The following is an 8,172-nucleotide window of genomic DNA, read 5'->3' on the forward strand; positions in this document are numbered from 1 at the left end:
AGTGATTTTATCAGAGTGTATTTTCACTCTGCCCACATGCACACATGCCACACAACTAATCACCAATTACTCCTATACAGAGCAATAATTTTTCCTTGCAGTACACATGAAACTAAAATAGATTTTATTTTCACAGAACAGATTCGGAAAATTAAATTAAATACAATTCAGTACAATTTGAAAAAATATACAGTATACGGACAAAAGTACATAGACAACTGTCCATCACACCCATATGTGAGCCTTTGTCAGATAAAGAAGGGGCACAGACAGATGAAATTGCAGGAAGGTGTTCATTTCTAGGTATACACATTACATACAGCAACTTGAGGCAAAGAGAGAGTCACAAACGTAAATGAAACAGAAAATAGTCATAAACCAGAGCATCAAAGAAAACAAATGTGGGAGACACAACTGTCATGATAATGGTGACAATAATTTGTGAAGTTCTGGGTGTTGTCCAGGTCTTTATATGAGCACAGTGATTGCACTCTAAACAGCAACAGGTGTTTCCAATAATGAATGGTCCTTACCACTTGGATGAGAGCAGCCATTTGTGCCAAGCTAAGCTCAAGCACAGCGCACAGACATGACAGACACCCCCTCAATAAATAAATAAATAAATAAATAAAACCTCCTTAGTTGGCCCTGGAGCTAAGGACCTGGCACTAGAAGACATCCCGTCAGAGTGGCACGCTGGCTCTGGACAGATGTGGGACCGGAACCTGGGCTTAGGTGGAGGCTTGGGTTCCAGTCAGGCCTTGCACAGGAGCAAAGACACAGGTGGACACTTTGGTTCAGCTTTGTAAGCAAACATGGACATGAGGATGGTGAGGGGCTCAGGCATAGACTCAGACATGCGCTTGGACTCGGGCACAGATACCGGCTTGAGCGTGTGCTCTGGCATAGAGTCAGACATGGTCATAGGCTTGGGCATAGGCCCAGGCATCGGCTCAGGCATAGACTTGGGCATTGACATGGGCTCAGGCATAGGCCTGGACACGTGCGCTCACGCATAGACTTGGATGTGGGCTCCAGTTGGGTTCCAGACCAGACATGGACTTGGCCTCCGAATTTTGACATGGAGTTGGGGTCCAGACTGGACATGGATTCAGGCATAGACTTGGATTCAGGCATAGGCATAAGCTTGAGCATCCATTCAGCTCTTGTGTACATCCATGGTTTGGTGAAGTATTCTGTCAGATAAAGTGGTGGTGCAGACAGATGTAATTGGAGGAAGGTGCTTATTTACAAGAGTGTGCATTACAGACCGTAATGTGAGGCAAAGACAATCACAAACGTAAACGGAATGGAAAACAGAGTCATAAACAAGAGTAACATAGAAAACAAACATGGGAGACCCAACAGTAATGATAATGGTGACAGTACTTCGTGAAGTTCTGGGTGTTGTCAGAGTCCTTATATTGCACACTGATTGCATTCTAAATAGCAACAGGTATTTCCAATAATGAATGGTCCTATGGCATGCTCAATGTGCTCCGTGTGCGTGGAGGAGAGCAGGCATGTGCCGAGCCAAGCTCGAGCTCACACACACAGATGTGACAACCTTCTCCAAACTATTGCTGCAAAGTTGGAAGCATATAATTCTTTAGAATGTCTTTGCATGCTGGAAAGTTAAGATTTAATTTCACTGGAACTAAGAAGCCAAAACATGAATTGGTACCCGGAGCCTATATATTTTATGAAGTCAGTGTTCTCAAGGAAGGATCTGGAGAGCAAAAGTGTACATCATAAGGAAACACAAAATGAAAATGAACAAAAGATACAAAAGTAAAATATATCTAAAATGCTGATTTTAGGTACAACCGAATTCCAAAAAAGTTGGGACACTGAATAAAACATAATTAAAAACAAACTGTGAAGATTTGTAAATCATGGAAACCATATACAGTGAGGTCCATATACTAGTGCATCTCAAAAAATTAGAATATTGTGAAAAAGTTCAATATTTTCCATCAGTTATTTAAGAAAGTGAAAATGTTATATATTATAGACTCATTACACATAAACTAAAATGTTTCAAGCATTTTTCTATTTTAATTTTAATCAGTATGGCATACAGTACAAAAACATTAAAAAACATCTAAAAAAATTAGAATATTTCATTTTGAGTTTGAATAAAACAGTATGAACACAATGTATCTCTCGGTCTAGTTCAGTACACACAACCACAATCATGGGGAAGGCTGCTGACTTGACTGTTGTCCAGAAGATGATCACTGATGCCCTCCACAAGGAGGGTAAGCCACAAAAGGTCATTGCTGAAAAGGATGGCTAGAAAAGGTGCACAAGCAACAGGGATGGCCGCAGTCTTGAGAGGATTGTCAAGAAAAGTTGATTCAAGAACTTGGGAGAGCTTCACAAGGAGTGGACTGAAGCTGGTGTCAGTGTATCAAGACCCGTCATGAACAGACATCTTCAAGAAAGGGGATACAACTTTCGCATTCCTAATATCAAGCTACTCCTGAGCCAGAGACAATGTCAGAAGTGTCTTATCTAAGCTAAGGAGAGAAAGAAATGGACTGTTGCTCAGTGGTCCAAAGTCCTCTTTTCAGATGAAAGTACATTTTGCATTTAATTTGGAAATCACGGTTCTAGAGTCTGGAGGAAGAGTGGAGAGGCACAGAATCCAAGGTGTTTGAAGCCCAGTGTGAAGTTTCCACAGTCTGTGATGATTTGGGGTGCCATGTCATCTGCTGGTGTTGGTCCACTGTATTTTATCAAGTCCAAAGTCAACACAGCCATCACCAGGAGATTTTAGAGCACTTCATACTTCCATCTGCTGACGAGTTTTTTGGAGATGCTGATTTCCTTTTCCAGCAGGACTTAGCACCTACCCACAGTGCCAAAACTACTACCAAATGGTTTGCTGACCATGACATTACTGTGTTTGATTTGCCAGCCAACTTGCCTGACCTGAACCCCATAGAGAATCTATGGGGTATTGTCAAGAGGAAGATGAGAAACACCCGACCCAAAAATACAGATACGCTGAAGGCCAATATCAAAGCAACCTGGGCTTCAATAACACCTCAGTAGTACCACAGACTGATCACCTCCATGCCACACCGCATTGATACAGTAATTCATGGTAAAGGAGCCCCAACCAAGTACTGAGTGTATAAATGAATATACTTTTCAGAAGTTGGACATTTCTGTATTGTAAATCCTTTTTTTGATTGATCTTAGGGAATATTCTAATAATTTGAGATACTGGATTTCTGATTTTCATGAGCTATAAGCCATAATCATCAAAATTAAAACAAAAAAGGCTTTAAATATTTCACTTTACATGTAATGAATATAGAATATATGAAAGTTTACCTTTTTGAATTAAATTATGAAAAAAAGGAACTTTTTCATGGTAATCTAATTTTTTGAGATGCACTAGTATATTTGGACACTGACACAATTTTTTTTTTTTTTTACCTGTTTACTGAAACATATTCAAGTTATAGTTATATAATGGACATAGACATAAAGTCCAGACTTTCAGCTTTCATTTGAGGGTATCCACATTAAAATTGGATGAAGGGTTTAGGAGTTTCAGCTCCTCAACATGTACCACCCTGTTTTTAAAGGGACCAAAAGTAATTGGACAATTGACTCAAAGGCTATTTCATGGGCAGGTGTAGGCAATTCCTTCGTTATGCCATTCTCAATTAAGCAGATAAAAGCCCTGGAGTGGATTTGAGGTGTGGCACTTGCATTTGGAAGATTTTGCTGTGAAGAAAACATGCGGTCAAAGGAGCTCTCCATGCAGGTGAAACAAGCCATCCTTAAGCTGTGAAAACAGAAAAAAACTCATCCGAAAAAATTGCTACAACATTAGGAGTGGCAAAATCTACAGTTTGGTACATCCTGAGAAAGAAAGAAAGCACTGGTGAACTCATCAATGCAAAAAGACCTGGACACCAACAGAAGTCAACAGTGGTGGATGATCGCAGAATACTTTCCATGGTGAAGAGAAACCCCTTCACAACAGCCAACCAAGTGAACAACACTCTCCAGGAGGTAGGCGTATCAATATCCAAATCTTCCATAAAGAGAAGACTGCACGAAAGTAAATACAGAGGGTTCACTGCATGGTGCAAGCCACTCATAAGCCTCAAGAATAAAAAGGTTAGATTGGACTTTGCTAAAAAAACATCTAAACAAGCCAGCACAGTTCTGGAAGAACATTCTTTGGACAGATGAAACCAAGATCAACCTCTACCAGAATGATGGAAAGAAAAAAGTATGGCGAAGGTGTGGTACAGCTCATGATCCAAAGCATACCACATCATCTGTAAAACACAGTGGAGGCAGTGTGATGGCTTGGGCATGCATGGCTGCCAGTGGCACTGGGTCACTAGTGTTTATTGTGATGTGACACAGGACAGAAGCAGCCGGATGAATTCTGCGGTATTCAGAGACTTACTGTGTGCTCAAATCCAGCCAAATGCAGCCAAATTGATTGGTTGGCGTTTCATAATACAGATGGACAATGACCCAGAACATAAAGCCAAAGCAACCCAGGAGTTTATTAAAGCAAAGAAGTGGAATATTCTTGAATGGCCAAATCAGTCACCTGATCTCAACCCAATTGAGCATGCATTTCACTTGTTAAAGACTAAACTTCAGACAGAAAGGCCCACAAACAAACAGCAACTGAAAACCACTGCAGTAAAGGCCTGGCACAGCATTAAAAAGGAGGAAACACAGCATCTGGTGATGTCCATGAGTTCAAGACTTCAGGCAGTCATTGCCAACAAAGGGTTTTCAACCAAGCATTAGAAATGAACATTTTATTTACAATTATTTAATTTGTCCAATTACTTTTGAACCCCTGAAATGAAGGGATTGTGTTTAAAAAATGTTTTAGTTCACATTTTTATGCAATCATTTTGTTCAACCCACTGAATTAAAGCTGAAAGGCTGAACTTCAACTGCATCTGAATTGTTTTGTTCAAAATTCATTGTGGTAATGTACAGAACCAAAATTAGAAAAAATGTTGTCTCTGTCCAAATATTTATGGACCTAACTGTATTTCATTAAACATAGTACAAAGACAACATATCAAACACTGAAACTTAGAATTTTTATTGTTTTTTGAAAAATATATGTTCATTTTGAATTTGATGTTAGCAATATGTTTCAGAAAAGTTGAGATGGGGCAACAAAAGACTGAACAAGTTGTGTAATGCTAAAAAACAAACAAACAAGCAAACAAAAAACCTAATGTGGTTGATTGGTACCAGTTCAATAAGATGATTGGTTATAAAAAGAGAATCCCAGAGAGGTTGAAAGACTGCATGGGCAAACAGTCCAACAATTTAAGAATAACGTTCCTCAGTGTAAAAGTGCAAAGAATTTGGGGATCACATCAACTTTGATACAAAATATAATTAAAAGATTCAGAGAATCTGGAGAAATCTCTGTATGCAAGAGACAAGGCTGAAAACTGACATTGGATGCCTGTGATCTTCAGGCCCTCAAGTGCCACTGCATTAAAAGCAGACGTGTGTCTGTAGTGGAAATCACTGTATGGGCTCAGGAACACTTCAGAAAACCATCGTCTGTGAAAACAGTGAATTACTGCATCCACAAATGCAAGTTGAAACCAGATATAAACAATATCCAGAAACATCACCACCTTCTCTGGGCATGAGCTCTTTTACACTGGAGTGAGGTGAAGTGGAAAATTGTCCTGAGGTCTGAAGAATCAAAAGAAGAAATTATTTTTTCAAAATCATGGACACCACATCCTCCAGGCTAAAGAGGAGAGGGACCATCCAGCTTGTTAGCAGTGCGCAGTTAAAAAGCCAGCATCTGTGATAATATGAGGGTGAATTACTGCACATGACATGGGTAGCTTGTACATCTGGGAAGGGATCATTCATGCTGAATGATGTGTACATGGTTCAGAGCAATATGCTGCCATCCAGACAAATTTTTTTTTCAGGGAAGGCCTTCCTTCTTTCAGCAAGACAGTGCCAAATCGCTTTCTGCACATATTGAAACTGCATGGCTCCGTAGTAAAAGAGTCCAGGTGCTAAACTGGCCTGCCTGCAGTCTAGACCTCTCTCCCATTTTAATCATTTGGCACATTATGAACCATAAAATACAACAAAGAAGACCCCGAACTGTTGAGCAAATGAAAATGTAGATTAGGCAAGAATAGGACAACATTTCTTTTTCAAAACTAAAGCAATTGGTCTCCTCAGTTCCCAAACATTTACAGAGTGCTGTTAAAAGTAGAGGTGATGCAACACCATGGTAAACAGGCCCATCCCAACTTTCTTGAGACATGTTGCTGACATCAAATTTAAAATGAGCATATATTTATAAAGAATAAATTAATTAAAAAATAAAAATTCTCAGTTTCAACATTTGATATGCTGTATTTTTATTATATTTAATTAAATATTTGGATACCACAATTTGCAAATTATCACATTCCATTTTTATTAACAGTTTACACAGCGTTCCAACTTTTTGGGAATTGGGGATGTATTTAGCATCTTTACTCAATCACAGCCTGGTGTGGTCTGTGCCAGCAGTCTGTTGCATGTCTCTATTTGAAATTCTACATGACAGCAGTAGTGATACTGTACGTAAGTGAAGTACTTCATGCAATAAGTCTGTTCAATCTTTCTCTCACTTGATCATCTCGTAAGTGTGATCGTTACACGACAAAATGAAATGCATTGATGAAATTATCAATGGAAACTCGATACAAAATAAATCATCTCTTCTTCATCTTTGGGCAAGGACTGCTATATCTTTGGACTGTTAATTGGTTTGGTGAAGAATGCATACTGATATATTTAAATTAAGTTCAAATTAGGGCGGCACGGTGGTGTAGTGGTTAGCGCTGTCGCCTCACAGCAAGAAGGTCTTGGGTTCGAGCCCCAGGGCCGGCGAGGGCCTTTCTGTGTGGAGTTTGCATGTTCTCCCCGTGTCCGCGTGGGTTTCCTCCGGGTGCTCCGGTTTCCCCCACAGTCCAAAGACATGCAGGTTAGGTTAACTGGTGACTCTAAATTGACCGTAGGTGTGAATGGTTGTCTATGTGTCAGCCCTGTGATGACCTGGCAACTTGTCCAGGGTGTACCCCGCCTTTCGCCCGTAGTCAGCTGGGATAGGCTCCAGCTTGCCTGCGACCCTGTAGAAGGATAAAGCGGCTAGAGATAATGAGATGAGATGAGAAGTTCAAATTAAGTAAAAATGCAACAAAAAAGGCAGTGAGGATTAATGAGTTAATGGGCTTTTAATTCCTCTGGAATCAAAGTAAAGACCACTATGAACATTCTCTGACCAGGAATAAAACTGAATGATGCATCTACAGTACTACTCATAGGCAGGTGAATAAATTATGGATTTATTAGTGTTTTACAGTAGAAGTTTTCTTAATATCTTTGTTTAATTTCCTGGCATCATTAATTTAATTATATACATCCATATAATAGCCCTGTGATGACCTGGCGGCTTGTCCAGGGTGTACCCCGCCTTTTGCCCGTAGTCAGCTGGGATAGGCTCCAGCTTGCCTACGACCCTGTAGAACAGGATAAAGCGGCCAGAGATAACGAGATGGGAATGAAATGAGACATCCATATAATATTTAAGTTTTATACTTAGACAAGAAGCCTTTATTTATCACATGTACACTCAAGCACAGTGAAATTCATCCTCTGCCTTTAACCCATCTGAAGCAGTGAACACACACATGAGCAATGAGCACACACACACACACACACACACACACACACACACACACACACACACATACTCAGAGCAGTGGGCAGCTATGCTACTGCCCAGGGAGCAGTTGGGGGTTAGGGGACTTGCTCAAGGGCACTTCAGCCCTTGGCTGCCCCATGTCTTTGGACTGTGGGGGAAACCAGAGCACCCGGAGGAAACCTATGCAGACACAAGGACAACATGCAACCTCTACACAGAAAGGCCCCCATTGGCCACTGGGCTTCTTGATGTAACCCAGAACCTTCTTGATGTAATGCGACAGTGCTAACCACTACACCACCATGCCGCCATCATGCCACCCTTGAGCTTGCTTTAGAATCATGAAATACTGCACATTCATGACAAAATGTCATTTCTAGTTCCTCCTCCTATTGATTTTCCTCTACAGAAGAAATGTGTTGGACTGAAAC

Source organism: Neoarius graeffei, chromosome 8 (genome assembly GCF_027579695.1).
Source record: "Neoarius graeffei isolate fNeoGra1 chromosome 8, fNeoGra1.pri, whole genome shotgun sequence".
In the NCBI taxonomy this organism is placed as follows: domain Eukaryota; kingdom Metazoa; phylum Chordata; class Actinopteri; order Siluriformes; family Ariidae; genus Neoarius; species Neoarius graeffei.